The sequence below is a fragment of the Pelobates fuscus genome, chromosome 6, assembly GCF_036172605.1.
Source record: "Pelobates fuscus isolate aPelFus1 chromosome 6, aPelFus1.pri, whole genome shotgun sequence".
NCBI lineage: Eukaryota > Metazoa > Chordata > Amphibia > Anura > Pelobatidae > Pelobates > Pelobates fuscus.
The window spans coordinates 66499571-66524739 of record NC_086322.1 but is presented as its reverse complement, the minus strand read 5'-3'; positions in this window follow the sequence as shown (position 1 = coordinate 66524739).

Here is a 25169-nt window from a genome sequence, read left to right as displayed (position 1 = left end):
CCAAGGACACAAGGCAAACAAGGCATTCGCCTGGGCGTTTGGGGGCGGCTTTTTTTGCAGCCCCCTGCAAAGAGCCACCCAAGGCAAATGCCTTGTTTGCCTCATGTAAGATACATCGCTGGTTTCAGGTCCACAAATGTACCTCTCCCTTATGGGAAAATTCTGGAGTCCATGTGCTAGAAATGGCTTTATTTGCCAAGTAAAGTCTAAACTGCACACTGTGTTTTTTCTTCAAAACACATGATCAATGTGAAGATTATATATTGGCAAATTCTCTTAAATTTATAGGGCAACTGTCATGTTTTATTTTATTAAGCAAAAAGTGGGGTTACGGTTGACAGATGTTTTCAGGGTAACTAAAAATATATATTATTCAGGGCAGAGTTTTAATTGACATAGTTCTAAAGTAATACTAATACTGCTACTAATAATAAAAAAAATACTGACTTCTCACATAGCTCTTTATTTTTTCTCACAGGGACACTACTAGCAAATTAAAGTAGCTCTGTCACTTCCCTTTTTTTGGTATATACTTACCTTTCCCTTGTCTCTCCCATTTTTTTCTTTTTGTTTTTCTTAGCTTTTTTTACTTTTTCATATGTGGAACCAGCAGGTAGTCAAAATTTGACTAAGAGTGGAATTTCAGTCAAGCCTTTGTCAACTTTGTCATTGACCCTCTGTGTGTACTCATGTCCCTCCAGCGTAGCATCACATCACAGAACCTCAGCATGAACTGGGCATTCTGGTGATGTTATTTCTGGGTGCCTCCTCCTTGGAATCTTGAAGATGGCAGTGCCTAGAAATAAGACCCAGAGGAAATGGTCTAAAATGGTAAGTTAAGCTGGGGTCCAAAAATGGTTGGGGGGGGGGGATGTCAGGTGGTATGATGGAAATGATCTTGCTTCTCAGCCAAGGTATCATAACATGACCGAGCCACTTTAACTTTCAAAATCATTTACAGACCAATAACAATAAACCAAACACTAAAATATGTAGGGTGCATAACTGCGAAGTGTGTGTTATGGGAAAATAATGCCACCAAGGGGATTTGGAGGCATCTCATAACCCAAGATCTATCCTCCCTTATACACAAGTATGTCCCGTCTAGGCCCTTACGATCTGCTGAAGACTTACGTCTATCTTCTGTCCGTACTCCCACCTTCGATGCTCGCCTTCAAGATTTCTCGAGGGCTGCACCGTTCCTGTGGAACTCGCTTCCCTCCTCTGTTAGATGCTCACCCAGTCTCCACTCCTTCAAAAAATCGTTAAAAACCCACATAAAAGCGTATCAATTATGGGGTGTGGCCTAACCACAGGAGCGGATAGTCGCATGGCCTCAGAGCTCCGGCCAAACGACAAGCAAAAACCCTTAAAAATCGAGGCAAAGGGCACCCAAAAAGCCCCTACTACAGATTTAATGGGCAAGAAAACGAAACGGCTCAAACCTGACCGGCCCCAACAGGGGCGAAGCATCGGGGACCTCTGGCAGCAGGCACGCGGCGCCCAGGAGGCCGCAATGGCGTCCCTTCATGGAGGCTGCTCCGACTTCTCCGACGGACTGTCGGATGAGGAGGACGGAGACCACATGATGGCAACAGTAAGGCAGCCAGCAGTGAGAACGGAGCCCCCGCACAAGACACCCGACGCCGCCCCAGTGACACTGGCAGCCATCAGGGAGATCATGGCGGACTTCCAAACGAAAATCTCGGCGGATGTGGCCTTGCTTCGAAAAGACCTGCGGGGACTGACAGGCCGTCTTGGGGAGATGGAACATACCACTCAGACCCACACAAAACAAATCACCGAACTGCAGCAAAAAGTAGAAGAGCTCACACAACAGAGCCGCAAGTATGAAAATAAATTTGATGCACTGGAAGACAAGCGAAGGCAGAAAAACCTAAAACTCAGGGGGGTAGGGATGTCGGTACCACCGGAGGAACTCCCGCATTTTGCTAGGCGCCTCCTGACAGCCATACTTACACCAAAGCAAGCCAAAGCAATGCAACTAGAGGGAATATTCCGACTCCCGATACCTGCCAAGGCACCACCCGCAGCTCCGGGAGACCTAGTGCTGCAGTTCCAAAGCCTGAAGGAAAAAGCAGCCGTGCTGGCGGCCATCAGGGGTCAAACCCCATACCACTTCGAGGGGATGGCCCTGACCTTCTTCGCTGATCTATCCGGAGGAACCCTCGCTTGGAGACGGTCTCTTCGACCCCTTACCTCTCAACTACGCGAGAAGAACATCAGCTACCGCTGGAGCCAAGCCCGGTCGCTTCTAATACCTCACGGAGAAACAGTCATCACCATCCGAGACCTGTCGGACGCAACAAATCACCTGCAGACGCTGGGGTTGCCACTGGACTTGCTACGCCCAACAAACCCTCACGGCTGGAATCCCGAGGCCACACGGGACTTTGTGCCCAGGATCAAGGCCCATACCTCTCGAGCCGAGGCCACAACCTGATCACGCAGAAGGCTAACCCAGCGAAACCGGGATGTCCCCTAACAACACCTGGCCCCAAGCACCCCTGGACTCCATCCCTTCTGCTGGGCACGGACTGATAGAGAACCCATAAACCGAAGAACACAGAGGTATAATCCTAAAGCCTCTGTCATTAGAGACAAGACAACGCTCTGGCCTACAGTGCTGGAAATTATGGATAATCTGATAACCATACGTAAGACTCAAGGACTGATGGATTATCTTTGCTTATGTGGTTTCCCCTTTTTTTTTTTTTTTTTTTTTTTTTTTTTTTTTGTGTACCCGTATAACCTGGCAACCTGGGCCGGACGACTACCCTAAATTTTACTGAGACGCCTGTTTTCGATTGTCATTGCAAATGTCATATGTAATCTCTGTTTACCGGGGTCTCTTTACTGTTACTACAGCTGCGCACGGTTGTTATTTCTCCCCTCCCTCCCCCCCCTTTTCTTTTTTTTTTTCCTTTTCTCTCTTTTCCCTGTCTTAAGTTATTTGTTCTACCACTGCCTCGGCTATGCAAATTAGCACTACGCTCACGACCACTCTGTAATAGCTACAGTGATTCCAAGTCCCAGCTGACTGTTAGCCATGATAATGCAACACCACATTGAGCGACCACACTTCCATACCCCATGCCGCCAATCACTCGCTTGCACGCACGACAAACTGGAGGCCGCTGCCTCCATGTGGCCACAAGGGTCCCCCTGGCACGTACACATGTATGCCACCAACAAGGTGCCACTCAATCAAATAAGCAATCATTGAGTTCTCACCTGAGACCCGCGCATAAGGCCTCACATTCTGATACGCGTCCACGAAACCAAATGGCTCAATATACTCCCTCAGTTAGCCTCACCAGACGTTTTTTGACGTGTCAGTTCGGCAGGCCCGCAAGGGCATGGACCCCAACTGTGCCCCTCTATTATACGGACCGCTAGAGCAGTACATAGGAACTGGCCATTTGATGTGACCCTTACAGCGCGCTAATAAATAGGCACGCCATCCCGCCAATCTCTTGGCACTTATGCCATACTAGTGCAGCTTCCCCTTAAAGGAAAGGCCAACCGACACTTGACTGCACTATAATCGTACTATCCACGTTGCACACAAAGCTTATTCCACACACCATGTTTTGTTTTTTCCATTGTCTAATCCTCATACATTTATAGCCAAAAAACATTGTACTATATACTCATCACTCACTTATACTACACTGTATGAACGCTGAATAACTATTTACCTGAAAAACTGTGCAAGTCCTTCTCACGCCATGCTTATGTTATATTATGTTTTTGTATTCACGCTTGGGACTGCTGTTGTGGCACTCCAAGCTCTGTTGTATTCAATTGCACGACAAAAATAAAGAATTATAAAAAAAAAAAAAAGCGTATCAATTAAACTGTTAATAGCTCCTGACTGATTCCTCTTCTGCAACTGTCATTAGTCTAATACTATCCTTACCTTTTTGTGTCATTTTACCCCACTCCCTATAGCATGTAAGCTCATTGAGCAGGGCCCTCAACCCCTCTGTTCCTGTGTGTCCAACTTGTCTGGTTGCAACTACATGTCTGTTCGTCCACCCATTGTACTGCGCTGCGGAATTTGATGGTGCTATATAAATATCATAATAATAATAATAATAATATTTTCACCTAATACATGCTTCGGCATTAGATATCTTCTATGTTACATGGTCTTTGAAAATTCTAATTCTTTTAATCTTAGGGTAGCACTAGTCGGAGATATACTCTTGGCAGCAGCTACTATTTGTGACTGAAGTTCTTAATCCAGCCCCCTTTCTTTAATGGTGTGCTGGTAGAGGAGCATGAGAGATGTAGAGAATCACAACTTTAGTATAATAGGCTTAAGTCTCTGCTATAATAATTTTCACTTTCATTTTGGAATCCATCTATTAGGATGTAACATAATCGAGAGTGTGTTAAAATGTATATATACATATACACTGATATTTTTCTTAGTAACATTTTTATTTGATTATAGCTTAAAAACAATTGAACTAAACAGACTTCTTTCTGACACAATCATTAGACACTCTAAAAAGTTAAAGTTCTAAAAAAAAAAAAACCACAACCTCTATCGAGCTGTATCCTGAGACTTAACAACAAATGTTAGTAATTATAGAATATGAATTCCTAGCTCTTAATGGTGTTCATAGCATAGCAATAGAAATTCTTAGATGGTATATCGCTCTCTGCTCTGACATACTTAAAGAATACTTGACATTCTTAATACTTTACATATTTATTGACTTTTCGCACACCAACCTATGTTATACACCCCTGGTGTTGCATGTTTCCTATCTTGCCAGCGATATGGTCACAAAATCCAAACTTCCTACTGAATCAGTTAAATATTAAAAAAATCATGGCAATTGTGGCAATCATCTAATATAATGCCTTCCTAAGGAAGGTCTTAATTACACTTGAAGGATTGTGAACCAGGAAACCCTCCTGGCTGTCAGTTTGACATATGGTGTTCCCAAATAAATTCCTAAAAGTGAGATTTCTCTTGAAATAAGCCCTTTTATGAAGAGGAACAAGGAGGAGATGGTAAATATCTATCTATCTATCTATCTATCTATCTATCTATATATATATATACATATATATATATATGTATATATATATATATAGATATATATTTATATATATATATAAAAATATATATACATACACACACACACACGCACTCTCTCATACATTAACACACACACACACACACACACACTCTCTCTCATACATTAACACACACACACACACACACTCTCTCATACATTAACACGCACACTCTCTCTCTCTCTCACATTAACACACACATTCATATGTACACATACTCAAATTGATATACACACAAGCATATTCACACACTCACATTCATAAACACAAATTAATATTCATATACACACACAGCTGTGCAACCAGAGCACAGACATATCCCAGAAGCATTCCTGCCGCCTGTGAGGTCTGCCCACAATCTACAAGCACAATGATTTATGTTTGAAGCTTTATCAGATGCATTCTGGCACCTTTATCACATGCAGTGGACCATTAATGCACTTACTGGAAACACCAGTGGAAAAAAGCAACAATTACATGAAAAATAATCTTTTCTTTATTCAATTAGAACCACTCAAGTTAACTCAGAGTAAAAGTTATTCTTTACATTTAGGACTTGGTAAAAACAATAATAGCAGAAAAAATATTGACACAAATGTGCACTATGGGAACACTATATAAATACATGTTTTCAGATTTAAAAAAACATAAAAATACATCCCAGTATATTACAGTGTACATGGCCATTCTTTTATTCAATACAACCTCAATAAGGATAAATGGCACAAGTGGGACATTTAAAGCTGTGTTAGAATCTCAAATATAAAATGTACTTTGTTAAAGGAAAATAAAAGGGCTGATATATCCACAAAAACTGATGTTTTAGCTATTGATAAAACATATTAAATACCGCCAAATACAAATAAACCTTTGGTTAAGATCATAAAATATGGAATTATTTATTTGAAGTATTGTCGTTTTTTTCAGGGAAATGAAAACGTGATTGCACATATGTTAGAATAAAAATTCTTCTCTCGATTGCGCAAATGTATTAGTTCAATTTCTGTGTCTTACATTCTGAGTTAATTTTGAAATGCCATCAAAACAATGTTAGCCATGCTTGCTAGACAAATTTTCACAGGATCCAAATGAATTAAAGGCATTAAACTGTAATAATTCAATAAAATAGAATACACTATATCACACCAAAATCAAAGAGGACAGAAAAAAACTGCTTTGTTCTACCATAGAGTATATGCAGCATTAAATAAACATTTCTTGCTCTCTACTGCTCTACTTACTACTCATACTGACACATACACTCATTATGTATAATGAATCATTTTATTTCTCAAACAAGTACGTAAGTGTAGAAGGTATTTAAGATCACGCTTTATTGCTCTGTGAATAACAAAGTTCTGTAGTCCAGCTATAAATTACTGTCAACGTGCTATTATACATCTCCCATTTTACCTTGAAGTATGTATCATGTTGGATCTGTAGAGAAAGGCATACATTTAATATTTGATGGTCATTCTAAAACGATACTCCAGGCTTACTTTTGGGCACCAACAGAACTTAAAGGAACACTCCAATTTACTAATGCTAAAAAAATACACTGTTCAGTAGATATACCCCAATGCAAACATACATGGATTTAATTAGGCATCATTAGGGGTTATATATTCAAAATCAGCTTGTAAAATAAGCATATCTCTTTTTTGCTGCCTTTGCCAGTCCTCCCCTTCTAATCCCGCCCAGACTTCCCCAGCTGTCCAATCGCAGATTTCCTAATGCAGCTCAATGATACGGTTTTGCAAGTTAAACAAACCAGGACGTAACAGGACCAGTTGTCTGCTTGAAAGCCAAGGGGCTGTAACCATGTTAATTTATAAAATTGTATTTTTTTATTGAAGCCTGCACTTTTTGCAAGATGAAAAAAGACACTCTTCACACATAAAGCTTTTTAGCAAGCTAAAGGGATTTATGGGTATGAAGTGTCACTTTAAGTGCATTTAATGCTTGGTTCTTGTTTTTCCCATATTAAAGTCTCTTTAGTTTTGTTTTTAAAAAAGAGTTTTTCAGCTTCCTGCAGAATAACTTCATGGTCCTTATCTGTGCCTCTACTTTTCACAAAACGTCTTCCTTATTAGAAGAATGTGATAACATACTCATCTCAGCCAATGAGAAATCAGCATGAGCGTGTGAGTCATCTTCCTTAACAGGGCTTTGATGTGGTATACAGGTTATTAGAGCACTGTAATGGGCTGTGGGGATGGGTCAAGTCTGAAGCTCAGTCCACACTAGTCTCTCATTGGCTGAGCTACACTATGTACCTTCTAATCAGAAATAATTTTTTTTTATCAAGTCTAAAGAGAATTGAACATACAATCATGGTATGAATATGAGGCCAAAACATATCAAATTCACTTATTTTAGTGCTCAGAGTGTGCCTTTAGGCAAATACGCCTTTGTGATCTGTTATGTTATTGAGCAGCCTGGTAAAAAACTTGCATCATCATACTCAGGTATGTAAAAATACATTTAAATAGTGTTAATCTATGCGCCATTGCACCAGCAAAATCTCTAATCCTTTTTTTGTGGAAAGGTTTTGACCCCTTCTTTGTCTGAGTGGATGAATTGAAACAAGGCAACTAAAGCTACTGAGGAAAATAATAATGTCAGTGGACAATAGGGTTCACACTTACTATATGTGCATGTAGTATGCACAGATAGTATACATATGTAATACTATACTATATGTATCCACATTTTACGTTCACTTAGTGACTATCAATAAAATGGTATTGATATGAAGAAATCACAAAATGGTCTATATAAAATAGCCATATTTAAAATATTTGAAGTGGTCATAGTTACATAGTTACATAGTTACATAGCTGAAAAGAGACTTGCGTCCATCAAGTTCAGCCTTCCTCACATATGTATGTCCCCAGGACATACTTGAAAACGAGAGAAATCTCAATGTATCTTTCCTGGTAAAATATTTTATAAATAAATATGTTTTTTTGCTGTTGATCCAAAAGAAGGCAAAAAACCCAGTTTGAAGCACAATTTTGCAACAAGCTAGGAAAAAAAATCCTTCTTGACATGAGGTGCAATTAATGAATCATTTACACACACAAAAAAAAAAAAACATAATGGTATTGTTTATCTACCATATTTTGAGTACAAATGTTATTGTATTTTTTTTTCTTTATTTTACTTGTGCACATAGTAACAAACAAGCGTGCAGAGCCACAACAGCAGCTGCAAGCAATTCGTAGCATTTCACAGTGTGGCAGTTAAAACAGCACTTTTTTTTTTTTAAGTATCAGGAGAATAACAGGTCAATGATTCCTCTGTCGTTTATAATAAAGGGGCTAGGCTATACATGTAAATGACAAAATGTGGTTATGCTAAGGGTTAGATGTATATGACAATACGTTCTTCAGAAGGATAAACATTTATGTGTCATTTAGTAAGTTAAGACTTGCATTAGTATGTTACGTGTGTGTTGAAGCTGTGTTGTCCTAAATATGCAAGTTGCTTGTACCCTTTTGCTTTGAGCTGGCAAAAACTATAACGTGAGAGTATATTCGATTGAACGAAATAGCCTAAGAAAGTCCCCTGGGGTCCCCCAGGTGTAAGTCCCTTTTCGTGCGTGCCATATCCAGGCTCTCCGTCTTGGGATCTGCTTACAGAAGCGTCTAAAGTGGTTCACCCTAGCCCTGCTGTGCACAGCCCTGCTGTGTGCGCCCGTGGAGCTTTGTTGTGGTGCGGTGAGTGAGCGGGTGTGTTTGGGCCACTTGGCCTGGATAGGGTCGCCCATGAGGAGGTGGGTACTTGCTTGAGGTCAAGGCTTGTTTTGCGTGGTTTCCTCCCGTTCGCCGCTCTGCACGAGCGAGGTGCATGCTTACTTCGCCGTCGCGTGTTTTTGGGCCCCGTCGGGGCTGTGGGCTGATGCTGAGGGTTGAGTGGCGGTGGTCGAGGTGGGCGGCGTATGGTGAGTAGTCACGGAACACCTTGTTGCATCCGGAGTTCGAGCATGAGCCAGAAGTTTTGGAAAATCGTGTCTATGCTGGACAGGGGGTTCAGTGGTATCTCTCGGCTGTCTGCTGGCGGCGCGGTCTCCGCCATTTTAGGTTGGCCTCTCAGCTTTCCAGCCCTCTTCACGGTTGTTTCCGTCGTGTTGGAGGGGACCACCATGGGTGGTCTGGAATCACCCCCACCGGTCCAAAGGGGGGAGTTGCGGGGTGTCCGCTCATGGCAGTTGGTCTCCGGGTGGTTCCAGGCTGGGAGATCGTCCGCCTCTTCCGCCTGGTGCTTTCCAGGCCGCTTGCCCTCACCTGTGCATTCTGCCATATGTCGTCCACTCACGGGCCGCATCACCGGTTTACCGTGAGGGTAGAGGACTAGTAAGTCGCTTGGGGTCCTGTGGTGTGGTTTGTAGTGGTATAGGGGTGCCTTTAGAGTCATTTTTGCAAGATTAGTGTGGCGCTCCAGCTAGGTACGTCTTCCCTCCATGACAGTCAGGCCCCGCCGCCCAAATGTTATTGTATTTTAACATAATAAAACGTAGATGCAGGTACAGAAAATAAAGGTAGTGGGGTTCAGGCAAACATGGTAAGGATGCATCAATATTTGCAAGGCTGTGCCAAAAGAACAGGGCAACACAAAAAAATACATTATACATTAAAACTGACAAAAGCAGAACATATTAAGCTAAAAACACAATACAAAGCACTTGCCAATCTGCTAAATTTCAAGTATGCTTCTCTTAGGATTCCCCTTGGTTCTATTTCTGAACTGATTGTAATTATACGTGTTTGCGTTCAAGCGATATTGAAAATTATGTGCTTTCAATGGACAATTGTCAATGTATCTATACATTATCTAATTGTTATTTCATAACATAAATGTGTGTCTATTTTGTACGTTGTATCTATTTGTCACAGCAGCATTCTTACAATGTATATACACTGCTCAAAAAAATAAAGGGAACACAAAGATAACACATCCTAGATCTGAATGGATTAAATATTCTTCTGAAATACTTTGTTCATTACATACTTGAATGTGCTGACAACAAAATCACACAAAAATAAAAAAAAATGGAAATCACATTTTTCAACCCATGGAGGCTTGATTTGGAGTCACATTTTAAATTAAAGTGGAAAAACACACTACAGGCTGATCTGACTTTGATGTAATGTCATTAAAACAAGTCAAAAGGAGGCTCAGTAGTGTGTGTGGCCTCCACGTGCCTGTATGACCTCCCTACAACGCCTGTGCATGCTCCTGATGAGGTGGTGGATGGTCTCCTGAGGGATCTCCTCCCAGACCTGGACTAAAGTATCTGTCAAATCCTGGACAGTCTGTGGTGCAACGTGACGTTGGTGGATGGAGCGAGACATGATGTCCCAGATGTGCTCAATTGGATTCAGGTCTGGGGAATGGGCGGACCAGTCCATAGTATCAATGCCTTCATCTTGCAGGAACTGCTGACACACTCCAGCCACATGAGGTCTAGCATTGTCTTGCAATAGGAGGAACCCAGGGCCAACCGCACCAGCATATGGTCTCACAAGGGGTCTGAGGATCTCATCTTGGTACCTAATGGCAGTCAGGCTACCTCTGGCGAGCACATGGAGGGCTGTGTGGGCCCCCAAAGAAATGCCACCCCACACCATTACTGACCAACTGCCAAAACGGTCATGCTGGAGGATGTTGCAGGCAGCAGAACGTTCTCCACGGCGTCTCCAGACTCTGACACGTCTGTCACATGCTGTCATGTGCTCAGTGTGAACCTGCTTTCATCTGTGAAGAGCACAGGGCGCCAGTGGCGAATTTGCCAATCTTGGTGTTCTCTGGCAAATACCAAACGTCCTGCACAGAGTTGGGCTGTAAGCACAACCCCAACCTATGGACGTCGGGCCCTCCTACCATCCTCATGAAGTCTGTTTCTGACAGTTTGTGCAGACACATGCACATTTGTGGCCTGCTGGAGGTCGTTTTGCAGGGCTCTGGCAGAGCTCCTCCTGTTCCTCCTTGCACAAAGGCAGAGGTAGCGGTCCTGCTGCTGGGTTGTTGCGCTCCTACGGCCTCCTCCACGTCTCCTGATGTACTGGCCTGTCACCTGGTAGCGCCTCCATGCTCTGGACACTACGCTGACAGACACAGCAAACCTTCTTGCCACAGCTTGCATTGATGTGCCATCCTGGATGAGCTGCACTACCTGAGCAACTTGTGTGGGTTGTAGACTCAGTCTCATGGTACCACTAGAGCAGGGCTGTCCAACCTGCGGCCCCCCAAATGTTGCTGAACTACAACTCCCATGATTCTTTCAATTAAAAAGATAGCCAGGGAATCATGGGAGTTGTAGTTCAGCAACATCTGGGGGGCCGCAGTTTGGACAGCCCTGCACTAGAGTGAAAGCACTGCCAGCATTCAAAAGTGACCAAAACATCAGCCAGGAAGCATAGGAACTGAGACGTGGTCTGTGGTCACCACCTGCAGAACCACTCCATTATTGGGGATGTCTTGCTAATTGCCTATAATTTCCACCTGCTGTCTATCCCATTTGCACAACAGCATGTGAAATTGATTGTCACACAGTGTTGCTTCCTATGTGGACAGTTTGATTTCACAGAAGTGTGATTGACTTGGAGTTACATTGTGTTGTTTAAGTGTTCCCTTTATTGTTTTGAGCAGTGTATATTTTTGGCAGCTTGTAACCATCCAGCTCTTTATATTTTAACAAACCATGATCAACAAGACTGTAATAACAGCTCTTAGTAAATACGAATGTTGAACATTCATTCATTATTTATTCACAATGGGCATTTATATTTATTCATCAAATAAACAAAAAAAATATTTTTTTCAATTGACAACTAATTTTACTTAAAAATAATACATTCAAAAAAAGAAGCACAACATAACAAATGTATTCTCTAGTTATAATGAGGTGTATACAAAGGCAATTTCCAGGACATATCTTCAGCTAAATTATGGGCTAACTGGACCTGATTTACAAAAGTGCAATTATGAGAGAGAGGGAGAGCGGTTTTATCAGTAAAATAGTCGTGTTAGCCAATTTGTTTCATTTCTCTTCTCAGCTGGACATCCAATGCAATGTCTTCATTAATTTTAAGAGTTTTTCCTCGATCTTATTGGAATGTTGGCTATTTTTACATAATTTTATTTACAACCATATAGTTTATTTATTGCATATTTAATTCTAGTGTAGTTGGAAAGTCAGTTTACAAAAAATCTTAGCTTTATTTCTGAAATGACATATTATTATTTTATTTTAAAGTTCTACATAGCACTAGGGTGATGGTCAGGGCACTCATTTTTGGGCACTCTCTTCATTTTCTATTAAAGCTGGAAATCCGGACTGGAAAAAAAAAATCTTTATTTCTAATACAATTAACTCTTTTAGGGATATTCACTACAGTGAGAATTGTTGTGAATTTAATTTACATTTTAAGTGTAAGCCAAGCTGGAACAATTCTCCACATTATCTATGCTTGTTATCTATGTTTATCTACTTTGGACTTAAATTTGAAATTCACTTTGAATTCACTTGATATTCCTAACAATTGTCACTTTGGTGAATAACTTTGTTTGTGTTTGGCTAACAGAATAAACCAGCTCTGCCAAATCGCTCTCTTTTCCAACAAGCGCATCACTCCATCACAACACATGCTAACTGTGGTTTTATTCACTGAATTAGCAGAGTACAACAGACAAGATCTGGGATGGGGTTATTTCCATGAATAAGTGAAATATGTGTATGTAGAAACAATCGATTGATTTTTGGGCTCCCATCTGTCAGCTGGGAACATATTTACTCTTAAATCCATTACTGTCCTTAAATCTATATAAATCACATGGACTTCGTAATCACGTTCAGTTAGGAAAGTCTTAGCCTCCCTCCCCCCAAGAGAAGACCTCCAGGGTATAGTAAATCCCTCAGAGTTAAGCATTAGGACTAACGTTGAGTTTAGAGTTAAGGTAGGGTTAGTTTTGGGGTAAGGTTAGAGTGAGATAAGTAGACTTGTAAATTCGTTTTGGTCTAAACTGCTATTTGTCCGAATTTGTAACGATCGGGTAAAATGCCCAAACTCTGGGCTGAAACATAAATGAATCACAAACTAACCGATTAAACTCTGCTCACACCAAAACTACAGGATGTTCCATTCCATCCTAACGTCGTTAAAGTCCACTCTGTGGAAGATGGCCTGGAATGTATCTAACTTCGGTGAGAGGTTAAATAAGCAAAATGTGGAGAGACACCAGATTGCTTGTGGAGGTTATAGTTTTACAGTTTATTACATTCAGTGTATGGCATCCAATTAAGGAGTCATTTTGCATTCCAAGAGCTCTCTGCCAACTTCTTTACAATGATCTGAAAGGTTATGTTTTATAGAAAAAGCCCTGTGCTAGAGCCTAACCTTGAGCTACTCCATCGTAAGGGTGCCTTATGGTCTATATTGAGGCAAAGTGGTTGTTCATATGAGCTCAGTGCTTAGAAACATGGATACAAATTGCACAGAAGAAACAAACAAACAAAAAAAACAACTCTAAAGCTCAAACTTTTACAGACAAAATTAATGTTCATCCAAATTTATATATATAAAAAACAAAACAAAAAAACTTTCCCTTGTTTTTTTTTTTTTAAGATAAAGTGATTTGATGGAAGCACATTTTTCCACCATGACCAAATTCAGTTTAAAGCTAGATTTCTGAAAATAACATAATGCTGATCTAAAAATTGGAAGCAAAACATGAGTTTAAAGCTTAATATCTTCACAAGTATTAAGGCAATTTGCCTGGATTTGTGGGAGGGGCTGGTTTGCTACCTCTAGCCTACTTAAGGCACTCCCCTTACCTTGTTCCTTACCATTCGAGGTCAGCGTTGAATGATTTCCACTTCCGGGTCATCCAGACGCCATTTTACCTGATTACTCCATGAGGTTTTCTAAGCAGAGCTGAGTCAGGAATCCAGCCACAGGCTTTTCCGGCCTACCACCTTCTTTCTTCAATCCATCGCCGTGGATGGTGTCCAAGTGACTCACAAACCGTAAGTTGACCTACCCGTTATGCCAGGCATCAGTCCCACGGCACCATGCACGGGTCAGGTCCTCACTTTACGGCTGCATTTTGTCTAAGTCTGTTCTAAAACCATTGCATGTTCATGCATATCATTCGTTTAAACCCCCTACCGGTCTTTGGGGGGTACTACAGGCTTCTTAGACATTATCGCATTTCATGTACAAACCAACGAACCACTGCATTTTCGCCTACACACTGACCCCTACCGGTCATTCGGTGTACTACAGGCTTCTCAGACATTATTGCATTTCATGTACAAACCATCGAACCTCTGCATTTTCGCTTACACACTGACCCCTACCGGTCATTCAGTGTACTACAGGCTTCTCAAACATTATTGCATTTCATGTAAAACCCAACCTTGCTTCATTTAAACGATTGTCATTTCGGTTTGTGTTTTCTGGTCGGCACATAGTATATTCTATGCACGATTGCTGTTCGCATTAAAATGCATACGGTTAAGCTATTCATGCTAACTTCTGTTTCCCTTCATACTAAGATTCGGTTATTCTGCTATGTATTCACATAGATCTTTTTCGTGAGTTACATTTCATCATTTCATGTATTCACATTTGGTTAAAAAGTTGCTTGGTTAAATAGACAGACCATTTTCATGCTATTTTTAAGGTATCACTTATTACATCAAGGGTATGAAACCAGCTAACATTTATGTATAGACCATTGGACTCCCACGCTTACTGGAGTTTTTTTTTTTTTATAAATTATCCATTTCATTACAATTAAATCAGCCTACGTTACAGGCCTCATTTCTTTGTTGTTAACCATGACACATAAGGCTTTAATTCCTTTTCATGCATACTCGGGTTGAATCACACGTACTGATCCAACCAATCATACGTTTCTTGCACAGTAATATACATATATATATAACTTACATTTATGTTCCCCATACACACCATTATTATATAACACATATGTTGTTGGTACATAGGCCACGGCCTCCCTCAGATATCTTATTAAAGCCATGCCAACATTTCTGAGTAACACATCTATTGCATAGTATCAACATTTTATTTGCATACTACTTTCTTTTACCCATTTCAGGCTGTCAAGCTTATATATATATATTTGCTCCACACGGGTTTTTCCTGTGAATTTGTCATACTACCAGGTACGTACACCTGCTCATATGGTATTTCGACCATACATTTCATTTCATCCCCCTAGGTTAGAGTGCTGGCAATAGGGTCACAGGCATCCCAATAGGTATTTACCCCATCTTGGCAATCATCATCAGTTAGTGGTCCCGCGAGGCCAACACCCCGCCTCAAACGTTTCAGAGGCAAACATCCATCAGGCCACACGTTAGCTAGCCGCCTCGCATGTTGCATAGAGAGGGCCTCACCTGTCACTCCCTTCCCCTGTTTTCTGTCTTACAGTCACCGAGAGGCCTAAAACTCCTGCCACTACGACGAATGGCCTCAATAACCCCTCGCGCCAACGCATAGAGCCTCTCCAACCGCTTGGCAATTAGCAGGGCCTCATCTGTCACCAAACAAGTATAATGTTTTCGCCATCCGGCCTAGCTAGCCTGCCAGTACAATTTGGTGGTTTCCTATACTAATTAATTGTTTTGTTTATAGTATGTCTCAGGAAGGGGTAGAGGATTTCTCCCTGCCTAGCACCCCGGCTAGAGCTGTCCCTCCCACACAAGGAGGAGAGCTAGCCAGTCCAGCATCGACCAGATCCTGGACGATCCCACGTATAACCACGGAATTGAGGAGACGACAAATCCCCTACCCCGCTACAGCAAGGAAAGCAGAACTTTTCAAACTGCTACGCACATCTACAAATAACATGGATGCCGGGGAAGGACCTAGCCAGTCCAACCCAGGAGATATACATGCCATGTTATCTTCACTCATGGCGTCCATGAGCAAGGTCAACTCCAGGCTGGAGAAACTTGAGTCGGTCACCACGGCCCTTACTCTAGCAGGGCCACCCGCTGCTGCTTCACAAGCACCAGCCGACTTGCCATTAGTTGCTCCAGCCATCACCCTGGATGACCAGTAAGTTAGCCCGGCTCATATTATACCTGAGCATATAAAAAGGGATATCCTGGAAGGTAAAGACGTCAACCTGGCTTCCCTGTTGATTGCCTTCCAGGATATTGTTGAGAATAAAACGTATGCTTATGATGATGTTTTTGTTGTTGTCAGGTCTAGGGATGCCCGCCTAAACAGGAAACTGACTATCCCTGAATTTGTACTAGCTTTTGGTTTTTACAGGGATGTCATCTGTGCGGTCTATCCCAACAGAAGAGAGGAGTTTGATCTCTATATGCACAAGCTGGTAGACCTGAGCAACAAATATGGTGGTTCAGCCTTCTATGACTACCATAGGTCTTTTTCTACAAAAGTGTCTGGAGCCTTCTCCCAGTACGGAACACGATCCAACTGGGGAAGGATTGATACCGTCATTTTTTGCAGACACTTTGCAGGTCTAAGAACACCGGCTTGTGCATACTGCTCCTCCACAGCCCATACTACAAACTTTTGTCCCAACACGGCGGACGAACATGCCTCCATGCAAGGAGCTAGTTCCTCTGGGTTTCCAGAGAAGTTGTCGCGAGACAAACTGGGACGCCCAATCAAGTTTCTGGGCAAGTCCCAGATATATAATAATTTTAATGTTGGGTCTTGTAATTACAGTGGATGTAGACTATTGCATGTCTGTTCAAAATGTTTTAGGGCACATGCAAAGACCATGTGTCCAAATAAAATGTATTCCAAGCCTTACCTTAACGTCCATTAATATGTCAGTATTCACTGCATTTATGTCTCAGCACCCATCTAGACACCTAATAGACTTTCTTATCTCTGGTTTAACAGAAGGCTTCCATACAGGTATCCTACACTTACCAGTCGGAACTCTGGAATGCCCTAGTCTACAATCCGCCCAACACAACCCCACAGCGGTTGACACCCTCATAGCTCATAAGTGGCTCAGGGCTTCGTATTGGGGTTTTTCAAAACTCCCCCATTCACAGAATGGCGCACTAACCCCATTGGTATTGTCACGGGGAAATCTTCCCAAAAACAGAGACTCATCATTGACTGATCGGCACCCCACTCATCGGCCAGCCCCAGTCTTAATACCCTCATCCCCTCTGAGGAATTCTCCCTGCAATACACCACCATAGATCATGCCATTACTGCTATCAAACAAGCAGGGGTTGGAGCCTGGCTCAGTAAGACCGACATTACCAACGCCTTTAAATTACTACCAATCCACCCCACACTGTGGCACCTGCATGGCATCAAGTGGTCCGGGAACTACTATTTTTTCTCCCGGTTAACCTTTGGGTCCAAAAGTAGCCCAGCTATTTTTGACACATTTGCCGAAGCATTATGCTGGTAACTATTGAACATAGCCAGATGTCCTACGGTATTACATTACCTGGACGATTTCCTACTGGTCGAGGAGAACACTTCCCCTCCTACTAGTCTCAAAGCTACCACTAAGCTATTTGAGCAACTAGGTGTACCTATCACCCCTAAGAAAACAGAGGGGCCAGACACGGTTATCACTTTTCTGGGTATCCAATTAGACTCAGCCACAATGCAAGCGAGCCTACCACACGACAAGATAGAGAATATTCTTACTTACATAAACAGCTACCTTCTGCTCTGTACATGCAACCGCAAAGAGCTACAGTCCCTGCTGGGATCACTAAATTTTGCTATGCGCATCATACCTCAAGGCCGCTCCTTTATATCACGACTATTGCATCTTTTTCCACTTTTCCTACATGACACACACAGGTTGTCCTTAGATACCCAAGCTATGGCAGATCTAAACATGTGGAAGAGATTTTTATCCACTTGGAATGGTAAAAGTATGTTCCTCCCTCAATTGACTGACTCATCTCCCACCATTTGGTCAGATGCGGCATCTACCACTGGTTTTGCAGCATTTTTTTGGGAATGAATGGCTTTGGGGCAGCTGGCCTTCAGCAGTTCAGGATTTGGAAGGTTTTTCCACTACCTCAGCTCTTTTTGAGATCTATCCCATCGTGGCGGCTGCCGTAGCATGGGGTCATTTATGGGCAAACATGCCAGTTCGTTGCTACTCAGATAACCAGGAAACCTGTCACATCATCAACAAAGGTTGATCCAAATCCCTTACGATCATGAGCTTTCTGAGGAAACTCACTTGGTTGGCAGCTTGTCATAATTTTTTCCTATGTTGTTTCCATGTTCCAGGTGTATGTAACACAGCTGCTGACAATTTTTCTCGCTTTAAATTTCAGGCGTTTCATCAAGCACTCCCATCAGCGGCGCCCACAGCCACCATCACTCCAACATTTCAACAACTCATACTGGACTAGAAACCATCATGCAGCATAGCAGGACATTGTCCCAATTGGCACTTTCAAACAATACACACAAAACATACAACAGAGCTTTCACACTATTCAAAAGATTCCTTCTGGAACATAACATCATGCAACCATTTGTTATGACATCTTTTTGGGGGTTTGCTTCCTTTTGCCACCTTAAACTTAAAATGTCATATAACACCATCAAACTCTATCTCACTGGCATTCAACACCACATGCTAATCTTACACCCAAATAACAAGTTTCATGGCCTCTCACCAAATTAAAACCATACTCAGAGGTATTCAGAAATCAGAACCCACACATACAGCCCATTATCTAACCTGCTTGACTTAAAACCGTTTGACACCAATACAAACTCTATCATCAAAACAGCAATACACATAGCTTTCTATGGATTTCTAAGACCGAGAGAATTCACCACAACCTCCACGACCCAAACTACTCCTTTCCTCCTCTATTCCCACTTGACAAAACATATGGATCATTACATCCTGACTTTACCTCACTCCAAAACCAGTCAGCACATACCCATAAACATTCCGTACTATCCCACGCACAACAGATGGTGTCCAGTCAGGGTTCTTGATGCCTACATACAGCACCATAACTTACTACCCTCACAACCATTACTACAGCTGCAAGGTTCAGTACTCACCACTACACCCTTCATGACCTACGTCAGGTCTTTGCTCACACAACTGGGCCTCAACGCAGCCAACTACTCAGGGCACGCCTTTCGTATAGGAGCCGCGTCCACAGCCTCCAGTGTAAACATCCCAACAAATGTTATCAAAACACTGGGGCGCTGGAAGTCATTCGCTTACTCACGGTACATACCTAACCCAGTACAAGAATTAAGGGATGCTTTCAAAAACATGTCTGGTTGATAAAATGTGTATTGGTTGTCTGTAAATAAATTTGTTTACTTCAATTTTGCCCTCTTCTTTCTCAGGCCTACCTCATCGTCGGTTCCGGCACACCACAACCGACTTGCTCTTTTTATTATCCTACATTTATCTATGGTATTTCACACTGTTCTATCATAAGCACCTAACACAAGTATTAAGGCAATTTGCCTGGATTTGTGGGAGGGGCTGGTTTGCTACCTCTAGCCTACTTAAGGCACTCCCCTTACCTTGCTCCTTACCATTCGAGGTCAGCGTTGAATGACCCACCCACCACATCACATTTTAACATTTATTTCCTTTCTATTTCTTTTCCTGGGTAGGCCCTCTTCTTTCTCAGGCCTACCTCATCGTCGGTTCCGGCACACCACAACCAACTTGCTCTTTTTATTATCCTACATTTATTTATGGTATTTCACACTGTTCTATCATAAGCACCTAACACAATTGGATATTCTATCCAGGCTTCTATACAAGTTTTCTTTGCAGTCTACTCATTGGAATAGAAGAGGACAATCACAAAAGCATATAATACTTGTCAACATTGAGAACTGTTTAAGGCACATCTGATGGGGGTAATATGGTCTTATCGATTAATTTTTAAACTTTCCTAATATCTGCTAGGAAGCAGAAGCTATGAGGAGCCATAGGGAAATTGGATTTTAGGGGTAATCTTCCCACATACATCTCTTTTTTAGCTATTTCTGGCTGAAAAAAAAAGGGTTGATGCCCATTGCTTCTACGAGCTATAACATTCTTGCTAACCTTCTAACATATATGATATAACTACTAAGTAGCAAAAATTACTTGTCAAAAAAAAATATGTACTTTGAAACCTACCAAATAGTTCCCAGCATGTCTTTCTTGTAAAATTTGTGGCATTGAAAGAACACCTTAACTGAATTACATGTCTGTGAGCAAAACCTTCGTAAAGCTCCTTTGCACAGCAATAAATCACAGCAGATACTAGAAAATCTAATTAGACAGACCTCACATTCTCATATTAACTCTCCCCTTGGGTCCCTCACTATCATACAGACAACAGTGACAAAGTAAATTGTTCTGATCCTGGAAGAATCTTTAAGTTTTCTTTTTAAATAGACACGTATTCTTAAAGAGTTATCCTTTATGAATACATGTCCATTCAAAAAGAAAACCTGAAGATTCTCCCAGGATCAGAACAATTTACTTTGTCACTGTTGTCTGTATGATAGTGAGGGACCCAAGGGAGAGTTAATATGAGAACCCTTTTAAACAAATTGTTTTATTAAGTTTAGACTGTCTTATTGAGCATGTCTAATTACCGTGTATACTCGAGTATAAGCCGAGTTTTTCAGCACATTTTTTGTGCTGAAAAACCCCAACTCGGCTTATACTCGAGTCAATTGTCTGTATTATGGCAACTTACATTGCCATAATACAGACTGGGGGCTGTGGGGGCTGTGGGGGCTGCAAAGCGTTTACTTACCTCTCCTGCCAGCTCCTGTCAGCTCCCTCCGCGCCGGTCCGTTCAGCACCTCTGTCAGCTCCCAGTGTAAGTCTCGCGAGAGCCGCAGGGTCATAGTCTTACACTGGGACTTACACTGGGAGCTGCATGACCGGCGCGGAGGAGGAGGGAGCTAACAGGAGCTGCAGGAGAGGTGTCAGGGTACCTGAGGGCTCTACCTCCGAAAGAGGTAGAGACTTAGTAGTTTGTCCTTCCGGCAGGGCTGCTTCTCCCATCCCTCGCGGCTCTCCTAGTCACTCACACGCCGGCCGCGAGGGATCCATCCCCTTTTATAACGTCACGCACAGTGCTCGACGTCATGACGTCAGTCCGGACCGACCTGTCACTCAATTGACTGGAAGCCAGTCAGGACTCGTCGGAGGCGGGCCTACTCACTGATCCAGGGTATTTAACGCTGTTTCTCCCATTCACTCATTGCCCTGTCGTGGTTCTAGTCAGCCTAGTCACACAGTGCTCTTGTATTCTCTTGTCTTTTGGTTCTGACCCGGCTTTGTTATTACTTACCTGTCTTTCTGTTATCCTTGACCCGGCTTGTCTCTCGCTTACCTGTCTTCTCGTTCACTCGACCTCGGCTTGTCCCTGACCATTCTATACGTAGTATTACGTTAAGTCCGGCCATTCTAAGGTCCGGTATACGTATCTGCTACTCTTTGTACTCTGCGTGTTGGATCCCTGACCCGATCCTGACATTACGACAGGGCCATGGATCCTGCAGGTACAAATTGTCAGCTTGGTTCTCCTGATCCTAGGTTTGACGCCATGGAGCATAGGATGGATCAGATGGCACTAGCACTACAGGCGCTGCTATCACGTCCTATTAATGCACCTGAGGAGATGCGTAATACGTCTGTTCCTCCTGTGGGTTCAGGGCTAGAGGTAGCTACTGTAGGTGCTTCTTCCCGAGTTACCCCACCTGTACGTTATGCTGGTTCTCCTGAGAGGTGTCGTGGCTTTTTGAACCAGATCAGTATCCATTTCGAGCTACAGCCCCGTTCCTACCCTACTGATAGGGCAAAAGTGGGATTTATTATCACCTTACTCATTGAGAAGGCTCTGAGATGGGCTAATCCGTTGTGGGAGAATGATAATCCATTAGTCTATAACTATAATGCCTTTGTAGCTGCTTTTAAAAGAACTTTTGACCCCCCTGGCAGGAAGGTCAATGCAGCTAGATTACTGTTGCGCCTTAGACAAGACAACCGAACACTTGTGGATTACGCACTAGAGTTCAGGTCTTTGGCGGCAGAGGTAAAGTGGAATGAACAGGCCTATATAGACGTATTTTTAAATGGATTATCCGATGTAATACTTGACGAGGTAGCGACAAGAGAGCTTCCCGAGAACTTGGAGGACTTAATTTCCTTTATCTCTCGCATTGACGAACGTCTAAGGGAGAGGCAGAACACTCGAGATAGAACCGGTAGATCTTCCTTTAGACTAGCTCCATCATTTCAAAGTCCTGAAACCAAAACTCCACAGTTTTCAGAATGTATGCAGTTAGGCCTTACTCGCCTGTCAGAGGAAGAGAGACAGTACAGGAGAAGGGAGGGACTGTGTATGTATTGTGGAGTCAGAGGTAATTTACGTTTGTCCCAGTCGTCCGGGAAACGCTCGCACCTAAGTTTCTCTAGAGGACAGACCTTGGGTGTTTCGATTTTGTCCTCTACTCATAACTACAAAGAACATAGACTCCTATTACCTGTCTCTTTAACTTGGGAGAGGGGAACCTTAGAGACTATGGCATTGATAGACTCCGGAGCTGCTTAGAGCTTTATCGATCAAGTTTTTCTCACCAAACTTGCTATCCCATCCCAGTTAAGGAAGACACCCTTGGCTGTTGAAGCCATTGATGGTAGACCTGTAGTTGAGCCTGTGATTTTCCGGGAAACCACACCTCTTAACTTAACTACTGGTATTCTACACAAGGAGGAGATATCTCTACTACTCATTTCATCTCCTTCTGTTCCCATAGTCCTGGGATACTCCTGGCTTAAGAGACATAACCCCGTTATAGATTGGAAAGCAGGGGAAATAGTTTTGTGGGGTCAGGATTGTCAAGAGAGTTGTTTAAAGAAAGTGTCACCTCTCTGTAGTGTTAACACACTTAATAACTCTACCGACTCTACTTAAATACAGATACCGTCCTTGTATCTAGATTTAAAGGCGGTATTTGACAAAGGAAAGGCTGATACCTTACCACCACATAGGCCTTTTGATTGCAAAATTAATTTACTTTCTGGTACTATGCCTCCCAGGGGTCATGTATACCCTTTGTCTACGAATGAGAACTTAGTCTTAGAGGAGTATATTCGTGAAAACCTAGACAAAGGGTTCATTAGGAGATCCTCCTCTCCTGCTGGGGCTGGATTTTTTTTTTTGTTAAAAAGAAGGATGGTTCTTTAAGACCCTGCATTGACTACCGAGGCCTGAACAAGATAACCATTAGAAATGCCTATCCGATTCCCTTGATCACCGAGCTTTTTGATCGATTAAAGGGTTCTAAGATTTTCACTAAGTTAGACCTTAGAGGTGCTTATAGCTTGGTGAGAATTCACCACGGACACGAGTGGAAGACTGCGTTCAATACTCGATATGGGCACTATGAGTTTACTGTAATGCCTTTTGGTCTCTGTAATGCCCCGGCGGTATTTCAGGATCTAATTAATGAAGTTCTTAGGGAGTTTCAACATGACTGTGTTATTGTATACCTCGATGATATACTTATACATTCCAGGGATATTGAGACTCACCACGGACAGGTCAGAAGGGTTTTACACAAACTTCTTCAGCATGGCTTGTACTGCAAATTAGAGAAATGCAGCTTTGACCAATCCCAAACTACCTTTCTTGGTTACGTGATTTCTGGAGAGGGGTTTGAAATGGATCCGGAGAAGCTCCAATCCATATTAGATTGGCCTTTACCTAAGGGTCTCAAGGCTATTCAGAGATTTATTGGTTTCTCTAATTACTACAGACGTTTCATTAAGGGATACTCCTCTATCATTGCTCCCATCACCAATATGACCAGACAAGGGGCTGATACTAAGAATTGGTCTACTGAAGCACTTCTGGCTTTTAAGACACTCAAGGAGCTGTTTGCTTCCGCACCAATTTTAGTTCACCCTGATACTACACTGCCTTTCCTACTCGAAGTTGACGCTTCTGAGACAGGTATAGGTGCCGTTCTGTCCCAAAGGTTGGGTGTGGATAAACCATTACATCCATGTGGGTACTTTTCCAAAAAATTATCAGGTACTGAGAGCAGATATGACATTGGTGACAGGGAACTCCTAGCGGTTATCATGGCCTTAAAGGAGTGGAGACATTTATTGGAGGGGACTTTGCATCCTGTTACTATTTTGACAGATCATAAAAACTTATCCTATATTGGGGAGGCTAAACGATTATCATCGAGACAGGCTCGTTGGTCTATATTCCTCACTCACTTCAACTACATACTCACATATAGGCCTGGTTCTAAGAATTCTAAAGCTGATGCCTTGTCTCGCCAATATGAACCTTCTGCCATATCTGAGCCGGTTTTGTCCTCTATAGTACCCAAGTGTAACATTATCGCTAACACTACTCTCAAAATCCACTCTCCGCTGCTTGATCAGATCAGGAGCTTGCAGCTTCTGGCACCTAGACTGACTCCTGCGTCTAGACATTTCGTTCCTCCTGAACTCCAACTGGAGCTCTTACAGTGCCTTCACGAGAGTAAGGTGGCTGGCAATCCGGGCGTCCGCAAAACATATTCCTTGATCTCTAAGGATTTCTGGTGGCCTTCGTTACGGAGGGATATTAAGGATTTTATCGGAGCCTGTGAGGTCTGTACTAAGACTAAACTACCGCATTCGCTTCCTTGTGGCCTTCTACAGCCTCTGGAAGTTCCAGAGAAACCTTGGTCCTGTGTGGCGATGGACTTTATTGTGGATTTGCCTGTTTCGAAAAGGCACACTGTTATCCTCACGGTGGTTGATAGGTTTACCAAGATGGCACATTTCGTACCTTTACCTAAACTTCCGACTTCTCCTGAATTGGCGGAGATATTTGCTAAAGAAATTTTTCGCCTGCATGGGATACCTTCTGAAATCACTTCTGATAGAGGCTCCCAATTTGTTTCACGTTTCTGGAGATCATTCTGTTCTCAATTAGGCATCAAATTGAATTTTTCTTCCGCCTATCATCCTCAGTCTAACGGAGCTGCCGA